Source organism: Anomaloglossus baeobatrachus, chromosome 2, assembly GCF_048569485.1.
Source record: "Anomaloglossus baeobatrachus isolate aAnoBae1 chromosome 2, aAnoBae1.hap1, whole genome shotgun sequence".
Taxonomy (NCBI): domain Eukaryota; kingdom Metazoa; phylum Chordata; class Amphibia; order Anura; family Aromobatidae; genus Anomaloglossus; species Anomaloglossus baeobatrachus.
The window spans coordinates 284,207,131-284,229,111 of NC_134354.1; the positions used below are offsets into that span (position 1 = coordinate 284,207,131).

At 50.2% G+C, this 21,981-nt stretch overlaps 1 protein-coding gene across 1 annotated transcript in view; it reads left to right on the forward strand.

Moving 5' to 3' along the window:
• The first annotated feature begins 3,133 nt into the window (after positions 1 to 3,133).
• LOC142289876 (pancreatic secretory granule membrane major glycoprotein GP2-like) overlaps positions 3,134 to 21,981 on the forward strand; it is a 113,868-nt gene continuing 95,020 nt past the window's right edge. Inside the window, exons 1-2 of the mRNA XM_075333818.1 lie at positions 3,134 to 3,203; positions 3,965 to 3,985. The gene's annotated coding sequence lies outside the window, so the exon portion shown is untranslated. The remainder of the gene's footprint in view (positions 3,204 to 3,964; positions 3,986 to 21,981) is intronic.

The window sequence follows — 21,981 nt, forward strand, 5'->3', positions numbered from 1 at the left end:
GTACCTGGTTTAGCGGAGTGCCCTGTCAGATGGCTGTCGGCGTTTTTAGAGGTGAGGGGAGCTCGCCCGGGGTCCCTTTTGTCCCACCAGGACGGGTCAGCCTTGTCGAGTTACCAATTTGTCTGCATCTTTCGGAGGTGCCTGCAGTGTTGCGGTCTCAACGAGGCTGAGTTCGCGTCGCACTCCTTTCGGATTGGGGCTGCGACTCAGGCGGCTCGTTGGGGTCTGGGCGCGCAGGCTCTCCGTAAGATTGGACGATGGGACTCGGCCAGGTTTCGATCTTACGTCCGGCCGAACTTGTTGTGAGCTACGGGTGGGGAGGGGGGGGGGGGTCGGGGGCTGTATTGGTTTGGTAATCATTACCCATTTTCTTCCTTGTGCCCCCCCCCCCCCTCCCCCTCTCCCCTGTTGTGTTGTCACCTTTTGTTTTGTAGGTTTCCCATTGTTGGTGTGGGTGCTCGGCCACTCATACGTGTATTGGGGGGCGTTCCGTGCGGGAATACGACCGGACGGCCGCCAGTTGGGGGTTCCCAGAGAGAAGGCTACTGTGCGATGGATCGGGGTCAGGGGCATGCTGTGGAGTGAGGTGTTGCCTACCTGGCGCCACCATTCGCAGCTGGACAGAGCACCGGACGTGGTAGTACTACACGCGGGTGGGAATGACCTGGGTCTCCGGGCTTCCAGGGACCTGATACAAGACATAAAATGTGACTGCCTGCGGCTCCTGTCTTCCCACCCGGGTCTAGTAATTGTCTGGTCGGATATGGTTGCGCGGCTGACATGGCGGCACGCCAGGTCGGTGGAGGCAGTAAACAGGGCGCGAAGTAAAGTGAATCGGGAGATTGGGCGGTTCATTTCCCGGGTTGGGGGTGTCTCTGTTCGGCACCCGGAGTTGGAAGCGGCGTCCGCCGACTTGTTGCGCCGGGACGGGGTCCATTTAAATTCGGTGGGAAATGATATTTGGGCCTTAGGGCTGATGGAGGGGCTTGAGAAGGCTTTGTTGGTGTGGGAGGACTCGCGCGCACAAGGGGTCATGCGAGCTCGCGGTGGCGGAAAGGAGGGGGGTGTCTGAAGGTGGGGGTTTGCACAGAGGAGAGGACGGAACCCAGTGCCGGAGCGGGTTACCTCTAGCGGTGCAATTGTTTGGTAAACGGGTCCTTGCTGGGTTGAGTCTCAGCGGGACGTAGTGGGGGCAACATCTGGCTTGGGCTCTCGAGTCGGTGTGTTGCGGCTGAGGGTCAGGAGACAGGCTGATGTTGCAAAGAACATTTTGGTTAACCTTCAGGTACCCCCCCCTTCCTTTTCGGGTTCTTCAATGAAGAGTTGTATTGTTACATGGCTGATGTTTATGTTATGAATAAATGGGGCTGCTGTGGCCTTTATATTCCAACGTCACACAGTGTTTGTGTTTATTTTAGATAAGAACCCTAGGGGGTAGGGTGTTGTTGGGGAAGGTCACAGGCCTTCAGTCAGACATTCCGGAGTCAAGGAAGAGCCCGGACTGCTGACCCGAAGGGGCTTAAGGGAGGGCTACATGACTAGGAGGGATGCCAGGCCATAGGGTTAATAAGGGGTTAATGGAGAAAGTCAGTTTGGGCGCGAAATTTGGGGGTGGTGCTAAGGGGCAGTTAGGATCAGGGGTCAGTGTGATTGGTCAGGGGGTGGTGGCTATAGGGGGTCGTATATAGGGCAGGTCAGAGGGGGGTGGGCCATTCCTACCTGGACGTGACTGGAATCGTTCCCGCCCGCCCGCCCTAATTGTGGATTCGACATCGATGAAGAAAAGAAGGAAGATCGTATTTGTCGCAGCGGCGGAAAGGAGGGGGGTGTCTGAAGGTGGGGGTTTGCACAGAGGAGAGGACGGAACCCAGTGCCGGAGCGGGTTACCTCTAGCGGTGCAATTGTTTGGTAAACGGGTCCTTGCTGGGTTGAGTCTCAGCGGGACGTAGTGGGGGCAACATCTGGCTTGGGCTCTCGAGTCGGTGTGTTGCGGCTGAGGGTCAGGAGACAGGCTGATGTTGCAAAGAACATTTTGGTTAACCTTCAGGTACCCCCCCCTTCCTTTTCGGGTTCTTCAATGAAGAGTTGTATTGTTACATGGCTGATGTTTATGTTATGAATAAATGGGGCTGCTGTGGCCTTTATATTCCAACGTCACACAGTGTTTGTGTTTATTTTAGATAAGAACCCTAGGGGGTAGGGTGTTGTTGGGGAAGGTCACAGGCCTTCAGTCAGACATTCCGGAGTCATGTTCGTAAGGATTGTAGATAGGCAGACAGATAGATAGATGGATAGATAGATAATATATATATATATATATATATATATATATATATATATAGATACATGGATAGATAGATAGACATTAGATAGATAATGTATATATATAGATATGATACATGGATAGATAGATATTAGATAGATAGATAATATATATATATATATTTATATATGATAGATAGATAGATATTAGATGGATAGATAGATAATAGATAGATAGATAGACAGATAAATGGATAGATAGACAGACAGACAGAGACAGAGAGACAGACAGATAGATAGATAGATAGATAGATAGATATGGGATAAGAAATATATGGATTAATTAGATAGATCAGATGCTATATGGTTTATCTGTATATGCGCTATTTATTTATTTTTTGTGCACACCCTAAGAATTGAATAGGCAAGTCCAAAATACAAAGACTAGTGCATGCTGCAATTTTTTAATATATGCATCCAGTCTGTTTCAACAAAATGTCATCTGAACAGCCCAATTAAATAACATCGGTCCATGTGCTGCTGGTGAGGTCAGTTTTTTACAGGCAGAACTCAAACCGTAAATGCGGTGATGTGTGCGTAGCCTAATAGCAAACACTGAATGAGGTTTCTTTTATACTTATATACTGTCATTTGTATGAGTTCATTCACACTGCACACAGTCTAGAAATTTGGCAAAGACACCTGGATTAGGCTGCTTTCACACTACGTTTTTTTAACATGCGTCATGAACGTTTTTTTGCTGCAAAAGCGGATCCTGCTTTTACAGCAAAAAAACGCATGCAAACGCATGTGTTATTTTGCAGGATCCTGTCACTTTAAGTTTATGGGCGGGCATTGGAGTCATGTGATCGGGAGTGAGGGGAACTGAACATGATAGACTGGGAGCCGGCATCTGACAGCTGTGGAGGCTTGTAACCAAGGTAAGCATGGGGTAACTTGCTTGGATACGCTATATTTACCTTGGTTACGAGCGTCTGCAGCTGCTAGGAGCCGGCTCCCTGCACACGTTACCAACGTAAACATCGGGTAACTAAGACCGCGGTTATCCGATGTTTACCTTGGTTACGAGTGTCCTCCGCTCTCAGGCAGGGGAGAGTGGAGAGAGAGGGAGGGGGAGGCAGGGAGGTGGAGAGAGAGAGGGAGGAAGGGAGAGAGGGAGGGAGGTGGAGAGAGGGAGGGAGGTGGAGAGAGGTGGAGAGAGACACTGATCACCCGAGGCTGGTTTCTGGGCATGCTCAGTAGAGCAAGCAGGATCCTGTCTATCAGCATGCCAGCGTTCACATGCGTTTGCATGCTGTTTAGTCAGGATCCAGCAATTTGCAGTATTTGGACGCAGCTCAAAAACGCTACAAGTAGCGTTTTTGAAATAAGTTAAAAAACTGCAAGTCGCTGGATCCTGACTATAACGCACGCAAACGCAGGTGAACGCATGTTGACGCGAGTCCATTGCAAATGCATTGAAATGAAAACGCATTTGCACTGGATCCGTTTTTGCGTTAAAAAAACGTTAATGACGGATGTTAAAAAAACGTAGTGTGAAAGCAGCCTTAATTAGGTTTATAGAGATGCTGAAACAACAATTTTCTATAGATTGTTACTTGTAGATCAATATCAGATATTAATAATTATTTTGAAGTACTATTTGTATATTTTAACTATTGATCTCTTTTTTTATTAACAGGTTCCACCCCTACATGTTATGGTAAGTTTAAATATGTCCCAATTACTTTCAAACATGCTATATTTAGAAAGAAAAATGATTCTATTACTAGTCTTCAAGAAATCTTTAGGCCGTGTGCGTACGTTGTGTTTTTTCATGCGTTTCCGCAGTGTTTTGAGCTGCAGCGTTTTAATGCCAAATTGCATGCGTTTTGATTTCCAGACAAAGTCTATGGATAATAGGGCTTTCTTGTGCGCACAATGCTTTTAAAAACGCAGCATTTTAGGTGCGTAAAACTTGTCAAAATCTCTGCGTTTGAAGAAGCAACAATTGTTTTTGCCATTTTGACAGCGTTTTGCTAACATTGAAGTCAATGAGAATTATCAAAACGCACACACAATCAAAATTCAGGCATTTTACATGCTTTTTTGATGTTAAACGCATGCGTTTTTGACATAATAGTGAGGTCATGACGTCTCCTTTTTCACACACATATAGTCCAATTAGAAAAAAAAAAAAACAATAAATTAACGTTATTTTAGACATAAATATTAGTTCACATTAATCTTTTTATTAAAATTAGCTCTTTTTTTGTATGATTTAAAGCATATTTGTTTTCATTTTTTACCATTTTTTTTCAGTGTTTAAATGTTTAAAAAAATGCATGCAAAACGCTGTATAAACGCGGCAAAAACGCAAAAAAATGCATGTAAAACGCTGTATAAACGTGGCAAAAACGCAAAAAAATGCATGTAAAACGCTGTATAAACGTGGCAAAAACGCAAAAAAATGCATGCGTATTTTCCAGCGTTTTTGTGGTCACAAAGAAATTTGACATTGACAAATTCTGCCAGAGGATGCGTTTTTAACTGCAAGGTACTGGACGCAACATGCGAACATGGCCTTACTCCAGAGCTGCTGAAAAGTGGTCAGCTATCTCTCCTCCTCCAGTGCTGCTGAGTCTGTGTCCCTGTATGGTGTACATATATAGTACTGGGCAGCCCGCCTGATCGAGAAGTATGGGCATAACTAATAGGCTGCTACCAGATACTGTGCACCTACATGTGTGAACGGTGCCCTATGCAAGCCATGTGTGCAATTTTATCATCAAGCAATCACCCCCTCCATTTCTTGGAAGTGTGTGAGTGATTTGCTCTTCTTGCACCTGTGATGCATCCATCTAGTGGAGGTCTGGGTGCATCCTGCTAGTGCATTAGTTTTTTTGGCCTGTGCAGCTTTACATCTGTATTTACTTAATTTTTGGAGGATTTTTCCTCTTTTTGCTGTTTTTTAATTAATGCAAAAGAGGGCAGAGTTGTGAATTAAAGCACCACTCCAGCCTTTTTTTCCCCGAAACCCTTTATTGTGAGAGAATGTGTAAGTGTAATACGGTTATTTACATACTCAATGGTTGACGTTTTCATCTGTTTCTAACACCATTCTGTTAGCTGCAGCACCTCATAATGGCTTTTTGTAAACCACTGGATCACTGTGTGTTCTGAAAGTCAGTCTTCTCAATACAAGTAATAGGACTCAGAACAAGGCTACAAAGCTTCCCTCTGAATTCCCATTGACTTGCATTGAGAAGATTTCAAAAAGTGACCTCCACCGCACAAAATGTGTGATTTCATAGGTCACATCTGGAATGACATGGTGCAAGAGAAGGACTGAAAATGGGTGAAGACTTGTACCTTTGAGTATGTAACTACATGCATTGCATTCACATATGTAATCCCTAATAACGGCAATAAAAAACAAACAAAAAGCTGTAGTGGTGCTTTATGAAGAGAAGGGAGTAATGAAAGGGACTTATGCAAAGGCGCATCTAGGGGTGGGCTGGCGAGGCATCTGCCCCAGGCGCAGTGTCAGGGGGGGCGCTGTTGGGCCAACTGATGCAGAAAACTGAGTTTCCCAGGCAAACAGGGACGTCATCAGCACTTTTCAGCAAAGCCGGTGATGTATGCTGTGGCCCCCGGGCCGAGTTCCGGAGCCCGCAGCGCTCATGTCGGCAGCCTCACTTCCCTGGCTGATAAGTCTTACATCCACACCTGAACGCAGCCTTCTCTGTGGTCTACAGGGCCTAAGTTCATCTGTGGGCGGAGCTAGCACGCAATGTGAACTGCATCAAATAGAAAAGGGAGATGCTAGAATGTACGGGCTCCTTCCATGTATGACTTGTCATGAAGCTGGTCACACCTACTAACCTGGAAGGAGCCCATACATTCTAGGCTCAACCCACAGATGAAGACACTGTCAGACAGGAGCCGAATCATCAAATTCACGCTGAGCTGTATGTCCTGTCCCCCCCACCCAGTGCTGTATACCCCAGAACTGTCTATTAATCCCACCCAGTGCTGTATAACCCAGAACTGTCTATTCACCCCACCCAGTGCTGTATACCCCAGAACTGTCCATTAATCCCACCCAGTGCTGTATAACCCAGAACTGTCCATTAATCCCACCCAGTGCTGTATACCCCAGAACTGTCCATTAATCCCACCCAGTGCTGTATAACCCAGAACTGTCTATTAACCCCACCCAGTGCTATATACCCCAGAACTGTCTATTAACCCCACCCAGTGCTATATACCCCAAAACTGTCTATTAACCCCACCCAGTGCTATATACCCCAGAACTGTCTATTAACCCCACCCAGTGCTGTATACCCCAGAACTGTCCATTAACCCCACCCAGTGCTATATAACCCAGAACTGTCTATTAACCCCACCCAGTGCTGTATACCCGAGAACTGTCCATTAACCCCACCCAGTGCTGTATACCCCAGAACTGTCCATTAACCCCACCCAGTGCTATATACCCCAGAACTGTCTATTAACCCCACCCAGTGCTGTATACCCCAGAACTGTCCATTAACCCCACCCAGTGCTATATAACCCAGAACTGTCTATTAACCCCACCCAGTGCTATATACCCCAAAACTGTCTATTAACCCCACCCAGTGCTGTATACCCCAGAACTGTCCATTAACCCCACCCAGTGCTATATAACCCAGAACTGTCTATTAACCCCACCCAGTGCTGTATACCCGAGAACTGTCCATTAACCCCACCCAGTGCTATATAACACAGAACTGTCTATTAACCCCGCCCAGTGCTGTATAACCCAGAACTGTCTATTAACCCAACCCAGTGCTATATACCCCCAAAACTGTCTATTAACCCCACCCAGTGCTGTATAACCCAGAACTGTCTATTAACCCAACCCAGTGCTATATACCCCCAAAACTGTCTATTAACCCCACCCAGTGATATATACCCCCAAAACTGTTTATTAACCCCACCCAGTGCTGTATACCCGAGAACTGTCCATTAACCCCACCCAGTGCTATATAACACAGAACTGTCTATTAACCCCGCCCAGTGCTGTATAACCCAGAACTGTCTATTAACCCAACCCAGTGCTATATACCCCCAAAACTGTCTATTAACCCCGCCCAGTGCTGTATAACCCAGAACTGTCTATTAACCCAACCCAGTGCTATATACCCCCAAAACTGTCTATTAACCCCACCCAGTGATATATACCCCCAAAACTGTTTATTAACCCCACCCAGTGCTGTATACCCCAGAACTGTCTATTAACCCCACCAAGTGCTGTATACCCCAGAACTGTCTATTAACCCCACCCAGTGCTATATACACCCAGAACTGTCTATTAACCCCACCCAGTGCTATATAACCCAGAACTGTCTATTAACCCCACCCAGTGCTGTATACTCCAGAACTGTTTATTAACCCCACCCAGTGCTATATACCCCCAAAACTGTCTATTCACCCCACCCAGTGCTATATACCCCCAAAACTGTCTATTAACGCCACCCAGTGCTGTATACCCCAGAACTGTCTATTAACCTCACCCAGTGCTATATACCCCAGAACTGTCTATTAACCCCCCCAGTGCTATATACGCCAGAACTGTCTATTAACTCCACCCAGTTCTATATACCTCAGAACTGTCTATTAACCCCACCCAGTGCTGTATACCCCAGAACTGTCTATTAACCCCACCAAGTGCTGTATACCCCAGAATTGTCTATTAACCACACCCAGTGCTATATACCCCAGAACTGTCTATTAACCACACCCAGTGCTATATACCCTAGAACTGTCTATTAACCCCACCCAGTGCTGTATACCTTAGAACTGTCTATTAACCCCAACCAGTGCTATATACCCCCAGAACTGTGTATTTACCCCACCCTAATGCTAGATACCCCCAGAACTGTATATTATCCCCACCCCAGTGCTATATACCCCCAGTACTGTCTATTAACCCCACCCAATGCTGTATACCCCAGAACTGTCTATTAACCCCAGCCAGTGCTGTATACCCCAGAACTGTCTATTAACCCCTCCCAGTGCTGTATACCACAGAACTGTCTGTTAACCTCACCCAGGGCTATATACCGCAGAACTGTCTATTAACCCCACCCAGTGCTATATACCCCAGAACTGTCTATTAACCCCACCCAGTTCTATATACCCCAGAATTGTCTATTAACCTCACACAGTTCTATATACCCCAGAACTGTCTATTAACCCCACCCAGTGCTATATACCCCAGAACTGTCTATTAACCCCACCCAGTGCTGTACACCCCAGAACTGTCTATTAACCCCACCCGGTGCTATATACCCCCAAAACTGTCTATTAACCCCACCCAGTGCTATATACCCCAGAACTGTCTATTAACCCCACCAAGTGCTGTATACCCCAGAACTGTCTATTAATCCCACCCAGTGCTATATACCCCCAAAACTGTCTATTCACCCCACCCAGTGCTATATACCCCCAAAACTGTCTATTAACGCCACCCAGTGCTGTATACCCCAGTACTGTCTATTAACCTCACCCAGTGCTATATACCCCAGAACTGTCTATTAACCCCCCCAGTGCTATATACGCCAGAACTGTCTATTAACCCCACCCAGTGCTTCTATTAACCCCACCCAGTGCTATATATCCCAGAACTGTCTATTAACCCCACCCAGTGCTGTATACTCCAGAACTGTCTATTAACCCCACCCAGTGCTATATACCCCCAAAACTGTCTATTCACCCCACCCAGTGCTATATACCCCCAAAACTGTCTATTAACCCCACCCAGTGCTGTATACCTCAGAACTGTCTATTAACCTCACCCAGTGCTATATACCCCAGATCTTTCTATTAACCCCCCAGTGCTATATACGCCAGAACTGTCTATTAACTCCACCCAGTTCTATATACCCCAGAACTGTCTATTAACTCCACCCAGTTCTATATACCTCAGAACTGTCTATTAACCCCACCCAGTGCTGTATACCCCAGAACTGTCTATTAACCCCACCCAGTGCTATATACCCCAGAACTGTCTATTAACCCCACCCAGTGCTATATACCCTAGAACTGTCTATTAACCCCACCCAGTGCTGTATACCTTAGAACTGTCTATTAACCCCACCCAGTGCTATATACCCCCAGAACTGTGTATTTACCCCACCCTAATGCTATATACCCCCAGAACTGTATATTATCCCCACCCCAGTGCTATATACCCCCAGTACTGTCTATTAACCCCACCCAATGCTGTATACCCCAGAACTGTCTATTAACCCCAGCCAGTGCTGTATACCCCAGAACTGTCTATTAACCCCTCCCAGTGCTGTATACCACAGAACTGTCTGTTAACCTCACCCAGGGCTATATACCGCAGAACTGTCTATTAACCCCACCCAGTGCTATATACCCCAGAACTGTCTATTAACCCCACCCAGTTCTATATACCCCAGAACTGTCTATTAACCTCACACAGTTCTATATACCCCAGAACTGTCTATTAACCCCACCCAGTGCTATATACCCCAGAACTGTCTATTAACCCCACCCAGTGCTGTACACCCCAGAACTGTCTATTAACCCCAACCGGTGCTATATACCCCCAAAACTGTCTATTAACGCCACCCAGTGCTGTATACCCCAGAACTGTCTATTAACCTCACCCAGTGCTATATACCCCAGAACTGTCTATTAACCCCCCCAGTGCTATATACGCCAGAACTGTCTATTAACCCCACCCAGTGCTATATACCCCAGAACTGTCTATTAACCCCACCCAGTGCTATATATCCCAGAACTGTCTATTAACCCCACCCAGTGCTGTATACTCCAGAACTGTCTATTAACCCCACCCAGTGCTATATACCCCCAAAACTGTCTATTCACCCCACCCAGTGCTATATACCCCCAAAACTGTCTATTAACGCCACCCAGTGCTGTATACCTCAGAACTGTCTATTAACCTCACCCAGTGCTATATACCCCAGATCTTTCTATTAACCCCCCCCCCCAGTGCTATATACGCCAGAACTGTCTATTAACTCCACCCAGCTCTATATACCCCAGAACTGTCTATTAACTCCACCCAGTTCTATATACCTCAGAACTGTCTATTAACCCCACCCAGTGCTGTATACCCCAGAACTGTCTATTAACCCCACCCAGTGCTATATACCCCAGAACTGTCTATTAACCCCACCCAGTGCTATATACACTAGAACTGTCTATTAACCCCACCCAGTGCTGTATACCTTAGAACTGTCTATTAACCCCACCCAGTGCTATATACCCCCAGAACTGTGTATTTACCCCACCCTAATGCTATATACCCCCAGAACTGTATATTATCCCCACCCCAGTGCTATATACCCCCAGTACTGTCTATTAACCCCACCCAATGCTGTATACCCCAGAACTGTCTATTAACCCCAGCCAGTGCTGTATACCCCAGAACTGTCTATTAACCCCTCCCAGTGCTGTATACCACAGAACTGTCTGTTAACCTCACCCAGGGCTATATACCGCAGAACTGTCTATTAACCCCACCCAGTGCTATATACCCCAGAACTGTCTATTAACCCCACCCAGTTCTATATACCCCAGAACTGTCTATTAACCTCACACAGTTCTATATACCCCAGAACTGTCTCTTAACCCCACCCAGTGCTATATACCCCAGAACTGTCTATTAACCCCACCCAGTGCTGTACACCCCAGAACTGTCTATTAACCCCAACCGGTGCTATATACCCCCAAAACTGTCTATTAACCCCACCCAGTGCTGTATACCCCAGAACTGTCTATTAACCCCACCAAGTGCTGTATACCCCAGAACTGTCTATTAACACCACCCAGTGCTATATACACCCAGAACTGTCTATTAACCCCACCCTCTGCTATATACCCCAGAACTGTCTATTAACCCCACCCAGTGCTATATAACCCAAAACTGTCTATTAACCCCACCCAGTGCTATTGTCGCGGGCGGAGGAGGGGACGCTGCGCTCTCCCTCTGCTCGGGTCCGGCTGCCGCTGCTGCTGCGGCCTCTGCTGCTCGGTGGCTCGAGCGATGTGCCGGATCCCGGGGACTCGAGCGGCGCTCCTCGCCCGTGAATGAAAAGGGGATTGGTTTTGGGGATTTATTGTCTGTGACGCCACCCACGGTTGTGGTGATTGTGTGGACACCACCGCTGCTCTGTATGGGGATCCCGGAAGTGGTGACAGGGAGCAGCTTTGTTGTTATTTCTCCCCTCCGTGGGTAGGGGGTTGGTTGTCCCGGGGCCCGGTGATGGGGTAGGGGTGGATGGCAGGCCGGGTGCGGGGCCTGGTGAGGTGCAGGGTCGCTGGGGCAACGCTGTGCCGTACGGCACGGTGGTACTCACTCAGCCTGAGACGTTGACACAGTTCTCGGTAAAACACACGGCTGGAAAGACGGTTCCCACGGACGGCTGCTGTTGCTTTTCCCCGGTAGTTAACGGTGACTGTCTCTTTCCCTGCACCTTGTGAAATGTTGGTAGCGATGGATTCCCACCGGTAACCCGCTCCCCGACTTGGATATGGGCCGGAGGAGCCCCTCTTTGCCCGCGGGCGCTGGCCCTGAGAAACTGGTGCCTTGGCGGTGGCGGTGTCTCTCTCATACGGTTGGACTGTTGCCTTCAATCGGGAGTTAGTTGTTTGGAGACCCAGAGGTCCCCTTCACTGACGGATTTGGCAAATTCACGGCGACTCCAAGCCTTGCCGGGATCCGAAAGGCCCCTGCCAATGGTGCTGGCTTCTCTTTGTATACCGGTCCGGTACCGCCGGGCCACCACCCGTCCACGGTCCTTTCAGCAACCTCCGATCAGCCTCCACTGCAGACGGTCACCGCCGTCTGCTAACCTTGCTGTTTCAGTCCGGGGCACACACCCGGACTAACTTCAGGCTCTACTTCTGTCACTTTCCTCCTCACCCTTGCTCCTTTATCACTCAACTCCTAAACTCATCTCACTCATCTGCCTGGTTTTCCCGCCTCCAGGACTGTGAACTCCTTGGTGGGTGGAGCCAACTGTCTGGCCCACCCCCTGGTGTGGACATCAGCCCCTGGAGGAAGGCAACAAGGATTTCAGGTTTAGCTAAGGTGTACCTAACCGGGGTGTAGGGTGTGGTGGTGTCATTACCTGTGACCTCTGGCTTGCCCAGGGCGTCACATTCCCCCTTAGCAAAATGCAGACCGTCCGCGGGCTGCCCGTCCAACACCGGTTTTATTTTTCTGAAAAAGATAAAAACATAATACAAATAAAATAACATCATCCCACAACGGGAGGCACTTTTCTTAAACGTTGCAAAACGGTTTTAATGGTTACGGCTTCCGCTCTCAACCACCCAAGTAACCTGGCCCTGATGCTGCCCCTAAAGAAACAGGCAGCACCCCTTGACCCCAGTCCAGCACCAAGTTACCCGAGCTGGATCTGTCCTTCCCCTCCAGAGGGTAGCCACCGGTTCCGGTGGTGGCTGGGCCCCAGCCTGCTCTACTGCGGGCCCTCCCTCCAACCTGCCTCTCCGGAGGCGGTAACGGTAAGCTGCAACAACACAACATATTTACAAGCCACTAACGTTTGTGGTTGCCCTGCAAGTTCACGGGCTTGTCCGTAAGGAGTCCCTTACGCAACTTTTCAAGCGGTCCCCACGGGGACAACAGTGCCGGCAACGGCCGGTTCAATCACGGTTCAATCAGATGAGGCTTCGGTAATCATTTTCATTTTTCAAAAACTTTCAAACTTTTAACACACATACTGGTGGTCCCAACGGGGACTGTGACAACGGTGCTCCGCTGCCCTTACTGTGACTCTTCTGTGTCTGCTGGGTCCTCTGCCACCAGCATATCAAACATGCAGTGACAGGCTTGCTGTGACATGGGCGCCCGGTATCCATTCCCACCATTACGCGCGGTGTAATAAACTACTGGTTCCCCCACATAGCGGAGACACTCACTTGCCCCCTCACCTTCAGGGGTGAGTTCAGCACCAGAGCCGGCGTCGCTGGAGTCACCATCACTTGCATCTGCGTCAGGCGGGTTGCCGCCAGCTGCCGCAGCCTCCTGGTCTCCAGCATCCTGCACATCAGATCCTTCCGCAGTAGCACGGGGCAGCGGATCAGGTGAGTTTACACTGAGGCGTCCCATAAGTAACGGCAAGGGTGATGCATAGGTCGAGACTAGGCCGGGCCCCTCAGCCGCAGCGGCCGGTCCTGGTAGGACATAGGGACGTGGGTCACCAGTCGACTCTGTTACATCTGTTCCCCTCCCGTACATCGGGGCAGTTGCAATCAGCATCTCCACCTCGTTGGTCTACTGCTCCATCATCCGGAAGATCTGATCCTGTTGACGTTGGTGGAACGCAATCACCCGGGCCTTCATCCATGCTACGGTCCCAGGCTCGGGGTCTGGCGCAATCACTGCCGGGACTTCTGGCACATTTTTGTTAAGGGGCCGCGGTCCTAGCGGTTCCCCCGGGAGTAATTCAGGGACGTCTTGGGCGTCTGCAGCCGGTTGGTCCGCCGGGGCAGATTGGCAGGGTTCGCTACCGGTTGGGCGGGTAGCGGGCCTAGTGGCGGAGCGGCAGCAGCTAACACGGGTAGCGGGGAGAGAGGCAGGGTGAGCGGGGTAGGCCGGGCTCCTCAGCTTCAATGGCCGATCCCTCGGGAATACAGGGGCGTGGGTCTCTTACCCGCTCCTCCAAATCCTCTTCCACCTCGCGTCTCCGCATAGCAGCCACTACGTCCGCCATGTCGGTCTCCCACTCCTCTAGGAGGAGCTGCATATGGGCTTGCAGACGGTTATTCAACGGGGCTGTCCGGTCTTTCAGCCACATCGCCGTGCCGGGTGCAGGAGCGTCCTCGTTGGCGGTCGGACTGTGCATCTTGACAATCGAGCCTTCCAGGAACCCAATATTGCTGCAGAGTCCTGGCGTCTCTGCTTTTATAGCCGCGGCTACATGCGACCAGTCGCCATTTCGTCCCCCTTAGCCTTTTTCCGGCCCCTCCTCTATCGGGGCGGGGTTTTGGCCTTCGCGCCTCCACTACTCGAGAAGACGCTCGAGCGGGAACTTTTCGCGTCAAAGATGGCGGCTTCTGAAATTTTTCGGCCGGACACCTCCGGCGGTAACAAGGCGCACCTCTACCAGACGGCAGAGCGGTAAGATCCTGTTCGTGACGCCAAGTTGTCACGGGCGGAGGAGGGGACGCTGCGCTCTCCCTCTGCTCGGGTCCGGCTTCCGCTGCTGCTGCGGCCTCTGCTGCTCGGTGGCTCGAGCGATGTGCCGGATCCCGGGGACTCGAGCGGCGCTCCTCGCCCGTGAGTGAAAAGGGGATTGGTTTTGGGGATTTATTGTCCGTGACGCCATCCACGGTTGTGGTGATTGTGTGGACACCACCGCTGCTCTGTATGGGGATCCCGGGAGCGGTGACAGGGAGCAGCTTTGTTGTTATTTCTCCCCTCCGTGGGTAGGAGGTTGGTTGTCCCGGGGCCCGGTGATGGGGTAGGGGTGGATGGCAGGCCGGGTGCAGGGCCTGGTGAGGTGCAGGGTCGCGGGGGCAGCGCTGTGCCGTACGGCACGGTGGTACTCACTCAGCCTGAGACGTTGACACAGTTCTCGGTAAAACACACGGCTGGAAAGACGGTTCCCACGGACGGCTGCTGTTGCTTTTCCCCGGTAGTTAACGGTGACTGTCTCTTTCCCTGCACCTTGTGAAATGTTGGTAGCGATGGATTCCCACCGGTAACCCGCTCCCCGACTTGGATATGGGCCGGAGGAGCCCCTCTTTGCCCGCAGGCGCTGGCCCTGAGAAACTGGTGCCTTGGCGGTGGCGGTGTCTCTCTCATACGGTTGGACTGTTGCCTTCAATCGGGAGTTAGTTGTTTGGAGACCCGGAGGTCCCCTTCACTGATGGATTTGGCAAATTCACGGCGACTCCAAGCCTTGCTGGGATCCGAAAGGCCCCTGCCAATGGTGCTGGCTTCTCTTTGTATACCGGTCCGGTACCGCCGGGCCACTGTGACGCCCTGGGCAAGCCAGGGGTCACAGGTCACAACACCACACGCACCCCACATTCCCTGCAGGAACACACTGTCAAAACTGAAATCCTTGTTGCCTTCCTCCAGGAGCTGGTGTCCACACCAGGGGGTGGGCCAGGCGGTTGGCTCCACCCACCGAGGAGTTCACAGCTCTGGAGGCGGGAAAACCACGCAGTCCAGCTAGGGCAGTGAAAGTGAAAGGAAGTGAAGTGAAGCTGGTGAAGTGGTGAAGGAGGAAAGTAGGAGTAGTGACAGCAAGAAGCCTGAAGTTGGTCCGGGTGTGTGCCCCGGACTGAGACAGCAAGGTTGGCAGACGGCGGTGACCGTCTGCAGGCGAGACTGATTGGAGGTTGCCGAAAGGACCGCGGACGGGTGGTGACCCGGCGGTACCGGAGTGGTATACGAAGATTAGTCAGCACCAGGGCAGGGGCCTTTCGGATCCCGGCAAGGCTAGGAGTCGCCATAATTTGCCAAATCCGTCAGTGAAGGGGACGACTGTCTCCCAACAACCAAGTCCCGATTGAAGGCAACAGTCCAACCGTTAAGGGGAGACACCGCCACCGCCAAGGCACCAGTTTCCCAGGGCCAGCGCCTGCGGGCAAGAGTGGAGCTCCTCCGGTTCATATCCAGGCCGGGGAGCGGGTTACCGGTGGAACCCATCGCAACCAAACAACAACACATAGGTGCAGGAAAGAGACCGTCACTGTCAACTGCAGGGGATATCAGCAGCGCAACCGTCTGAGGGACCCGTCCAACCAGCCGTTTGTTTACCGAGAACTGTGTCGTGTTTACTGGCTGAGTGAGTACCTCCGTGCCGTGCGGCACAGCACTGCCCCTGCACCCCTGCACCTCCACAGGCCCCATAGCCCGCCTGTCCACCATCCCAACCTCATCACTGGGCCCCGGTATCACCATCCCCTACCCACGGAGGGGCAACACAACAACTGGCTGCTCCACACCATCACTCCCGGGATCCCCAGCCAGAGCAGCGGTGGTGTACACTCAATCACCACAACCGTGGGTGGCGTCACGGACAATAAACAATCCCCACACCCAAAACCTCCCTTTTCACTCACGGGCGAGGAGCACCGCTAGAGTCTCCGGGATTCGGCCCATCGCTCGAGCCACCGAGCAGCAGCAGGCCGCGGCAGCCGCGGCAGCCGGACCCGAGCGGGGGGAGAGTGCGGCGTCCCCTCCTCCGCCCGCGACACCACCACCCGTCCACGGTCCTTTCAGCAACCTCCGATCAGCCTCCACTGCAGACGGTCACCGCCGTCTGCTAACCTTGCTGTCTCAGTCCGGGGCACACACCCGGACTAACTTCAGGCTCTACTTCTGTCACTTTCCTCCTCACCCTTGCTCCTTTACCACTCAACTCCTAAACTCATTTCACTCATCTGCCTAGTTTTCCCGCCTCCAGGACTGTGAACTCCTTGGTGGGTGGAGCCAACCACCTGGCCCACCCCCTGGTGTGGACATCAGCCCCTGGAGGAAGACAACAAGGATTTCAGGTTTAGCTAAGGTGTACCTAACCGGGGTGTAGGGTGTGGTAGTGTCATTACCTGTGACCCCTGGCTTGCCCAGGGCGTCACACTATATACCCCCAAAACTGTATATTCACCCCACCCAGTGCTATATACCCCCAAAACTGTCTATTACCACCCAGTGCTGTATACCCCAGAACTGTCTATTAACCTCACCCAGTGCTATATACTCCAGAACTGTCTATTAACCCCACCCACTGCTATATAACCCAGAACTGTCTATTAACCCCACCCAGTGCTGTATACTCCAGAACTGTCTATTAACCCCACCCAGTGCTATATACCCCCAAAACTGTCTATTCACCCCACCCTGTGCTATTCACCCCCAAAACTGTCTATTAACGCCACCCAGTGCTGTATACCCCAGAACTGTCTATTAACCTCACCCAGTGCTATATACCCTAGAACTGTCTATTAACCCCACCCAGTGCTATATACCCCAGAACTGTCTATTAACTCCACCCAGTTCTATATACCCCAGAACTGTCTATTAACTCCACCCAGTTCTATATACCCCAGAACTGTCTATTAACCCCACCCAGTGCTGTATACCCCAGAACTGTCTATTACCCCACCCAGTGCTGTATACCCCAGAACTGTCTATTAACCCCACCAAGTGCTGTATACCCCAGAACTGTCTATTAACCCCACCCAGTGCTATATACCCCAGAACTGTCTATTAACCCCACCCAGTGCTATATACCCCCAGAACTGTGTATTTTCCCCACCCTAATGCTATATACCCCCAGAACTGTATATTATCCCCACCCCAGTGCTATATACCCCCAGTACTGTCTATTAACCCCACCCAGTGCTGTATACCCCAGAACTGTCTATTAACCCCACCCAGTTCTATATACCCCAGAACTGTCTATTAACCTCACACAGTTCTATATACCCCAGAACTGTCTATTAACGCCACCCAGTGCTGTATACTTCAGAACTCTTCTATTAACCCCACCCAGTGCTATATAGCCCAGAACTGTCTACTAACCCCACCCAGTGCTTTATAGCCCCAGAAATGTCTATTAACCCCCCCCCAGTGCTATATACCCCAGAACTGTCTATTAAACCCACCCAGTGCTGTATACCCCAGAACTGTCTATTAACCCCACCCAGTGCTATATACCCTAGAACTGTCTATTAACCCCACCCAGTGCTGTATACCCCAGAACTCTTCTATTAACCCCACCCAGTGCTATATACCCCATAACTCTTCTATTAACTCCACCCAGTGCTATATAGCCCAGAACTGTCTACTAACCCCACCCAGTGCTATATACCCCCAGTACTGTTTATTAACCCCACCCAGTGTTGTATACCCCCAGAACTGTCTATTAACCCCATCCAGTGCTGTATACCCCAGAACTGTCTATTAACCCCACCCTGTGCTATATACCCTAGAACTGTCTATTAACCCCACCCAGTGCTGTATACCCCAGAACTGTCTATTAACCCCACCCAGTGCTATATAGCCCAGAACTGTCTATTAACCCCACCCAGTGCTATATACCCCAGAACTCTTCTATTAACCCCACCCAGTGCTATATACCCCAGAACTCTTCTATTAACTCCACCCAGTGCTATATACCCTCAGAACTGTCTATTAACCCCACCCAGTGCTTTATACCCCCAGAACTGTCTATTAACCCCACCCCAGTGCTATATACTCCCAGAACTGTGTATTTATCCCACCCTAGTACTATATACCCCCAGAACTGTATATTATCCCCACCCCAGTGCTATGTACCGCCAGCACTGTCTATTAACCCCACCCCAGTGCTGTATACCCACCAGAACTGTCTGTTCCCCACACTCCAGTGCTATATACTTCTCAGAGCTGTATCTCCTCCCACCCCAGTGCTGTATACCGCCCAGAGCTGTTTGTCCCCCACTCCAGTGCTGTATACCCCCCAGAGCTGTTTCTCCCCCACTCCAGTGCTGTATACCCTCAGAGCTGTTGGTCCTCCACTCCGGTGCTGTATAACCCCAGTGCTGTATGTCCCCCTCACTCCAGTGCAGTATACCACCCCAGAGCTGTACACCCCCACTCCAGTGCAGTATACTACCCCAGAGCTGTATACCCCCCAGAGCTGTATGTTCCCCACCCTAGTGCTATATAGCCCCCACAGCTGTACGTCCCCCACCCCAGTGCTGTATACTACCACTGATCTGATTGCCCCCCTCTAGAGCTGCATGTCCCCCCCATTGCTGTATGTCCCCAGCCTCTCCTGTGATATATATACACAGTGTCAGTGTGCTCTGTGTGTGGCCATGTCTGTTAGTCATGGCCACCAATCAGCGCGGCACAGCCACATGGCGAGGAGGAGCTGGACGGAGACAAGCAGTGGAGGTGAACATGCCGAGGAGGAGCTGGACGGACACAAGCGGGGGAGATGAGTGAGGCTGCTGCCGGCCTCCCCATATTAATAATATCTGTAATGTGTCTTTGTGTGCATGTATCGCAAGATCGGGTTACAGTCGCATGACAATTGGCACACGCTGGCAGTAGAGCCTGAGCCAAGGGTCATTATCATATTGCATCCGTTGCACTCGCATTGGATGCCATATGCTAATGTGACTCCAGCCTTTATTTGTGATACTGACTAATTCTCATCATTAGGCCTCAGTCTCACTTGCGCATTGCTTCCCATGCGAGAGCATCAGATGCGATTGCATCACTTGGCTCAGACTCTGCTGCGATCATGAGCCGAGTGTCATGCGGCTGTGATCCAATCTTGCTATCAGATCACAGCTTTGGACAAGAGGAACGGAGGGAGTAATTCTCCCCCTTCTCCACGGCCTGTCTCTGCATACATCGTACTGCACTCTGATGACATCCAAGTACAGTGCGATGTTTCACACGCTTCCGTAGACCTGTATGGGTGTGTGAGCTGAGACTCTCAGACTCTCGCAGCATGCTGAAATTTTTTTTCATGCCAATATATCATGAAAAATCAATCGCAGATGGACACTGCCCCATCATTTTACACTGGTGCGAGTGCAATTCGATGATTTTTCGGATTGCACTTGTCCGTGCAAAACGCAAGTGGAACCGAGGTCTTACTGTAGTTCCTGTATAGTCCTCAGTCTGATGATGACTGATAACTCCCAAGTATCTCCTTACCATTGTTAAAAGGAATATGTCAGCAGGTTTTTGCTTCCTCATCTGAGAGCAGCATAATGTAGAGACAGACCCTGATTCCAGCGATGTGTCACTTACTGAGCTGTTTGCTGTCATTTTGATAAAATCAATGTTTTCTCTGCTGCAGATCTAGCAGTTTTACAAAGCTCATGAATATGCTGGACTACCTGGCAGCACGCCAAGCAGTTATGTAATGATAATCTACTGCTGATTAAATAGTGATTTTATCAAAACTACACTAAGCAGCATAGTAAGTGACACACCGCTAGAATCAGGATCTCTGCCCCTACGTTATGCTGCTCTCAAATTAGGTGTTAAAATCCTGGTGACAAATTCCCTTTAAGGATGTACTGGAAGTTGTAGATTCCTGCAATACAAATGTCTATGTGTCTGACCTAACATTACAATTGATGTACCATTCTTGTGGTTTTGATGATGTATTTCTGTACTAATGAGGGTTTTGATGCTGTGTTTCTAAACTTATGGGGTTATATGGATGTATTTCTGTGCTGCTGGTGGTTCGGATGATGAATTTCTGTACTGCTGGTGGTTGTGATGCTGTGTTTCTGTACTGTTGGGTGTTTCAATTATGTATTTCTGTACCTCTGGTGGTTCTGCTGCTGTTACTAGTTCTGATCCTGTACACAAGTAACAATTCATAAATTGTGAGATTGGACAACCTCTTTACTTAGAATTGGGCTACACTGCTTAATTTTATAAGTAAAGTCTTGTCCAGGTTTGAGATGAAAGTTTCCAGTCTCTCTAGGTGACTGCAGGCTTCTGAATTCTCACAGCGCTTGCACACCTTTACGATTCTCCGGTGCCAGTGATGAGAGTGGACGGTCATGTGAGCGCAAGTATGAGAGTTTTATATTTCTGGCCACATTCTTGACTAGATGTGTCCGGCCTTACTCAACTCATTTTCATTGGGCGAGGCCACGCATGTCTAGACGGCACGTGACCACATGTATGTTAATCCCATACTTGCAGTTTCGTGACCTCCCACTCACCGCCGGCACCAGAGAATCCTGACAGTGTGCAGTGTGAGAATTCAGAAGTCTGCAGTCACATAGAGTGACAGATAGAGTGACTGCAGATTTTTATCTCAAACCTGGAGAAGCCCTTTATTTATCAAACTAGAAGGTGGCCCGATTCTACGCATCGGGTATTCTAGAATTTACGTATTGTGTAGTTAATGTATGATTTTTGTTATATATATATATATATATATATATATATATAGATGTTGTTGTCTGTAGTTACCAAGTGTTTGTGTAGGGAGCTGTACATGTTCTGGGTGTTGTCTGGGTGTGGCGGGAGGTGAGAGCGGTGTTGTTTGTGTGTTGCGTTGTGTGTGTTGCGTTGTTTGTGGAGTGCTGTGTGTTGCGCGGTTTGTGTGGGTGTGGGGTGTGTGTGTGTTTTGGTGGGAGGTATGTTTTGTGCAATGTGTGTGTTGTGCGGTATGTGCGTATATTTGTGTGTGCTGCGCTGTTTGTGTGTTGGGTGTTGTGTGTGTGCGGCGTTGTCTGTGTGTGTGGGTGTCTGTGTAGGGCGGTGTTTGTGGTTCCCAGTGTGTGTGTGGTGTGTTGTGCAGTGCGTGTGTGGCGGTGTGTGTGTGTGTTTTGGGGGGAGGTGTGCACCCCCCATCGTGCTCCATCCCCCATGCTGCGCACACGCCATCGTGCTCCATCCCCCATGCTGCGCAATCCCCATCGTGCTCCATCCCCCATGCTGCGCATTCCCCATCGTGCTCCATCCACCATGCTGCGCACTCCCCATTGTGCTCCATCCCCCATGCTGCGCACTCCCAAACGTGCTCCATCCCCCATGCTGCGCACTCCCCAACTTGCTCCATCCCCCATGCTGCGCATTCCCCATCGTGCTCCATCCACCATGCTGCGCATTCCCCATCGTGCTCCATCCCCCATGCTGCGCACTCCCAAACATGCTCCATCCCCCAT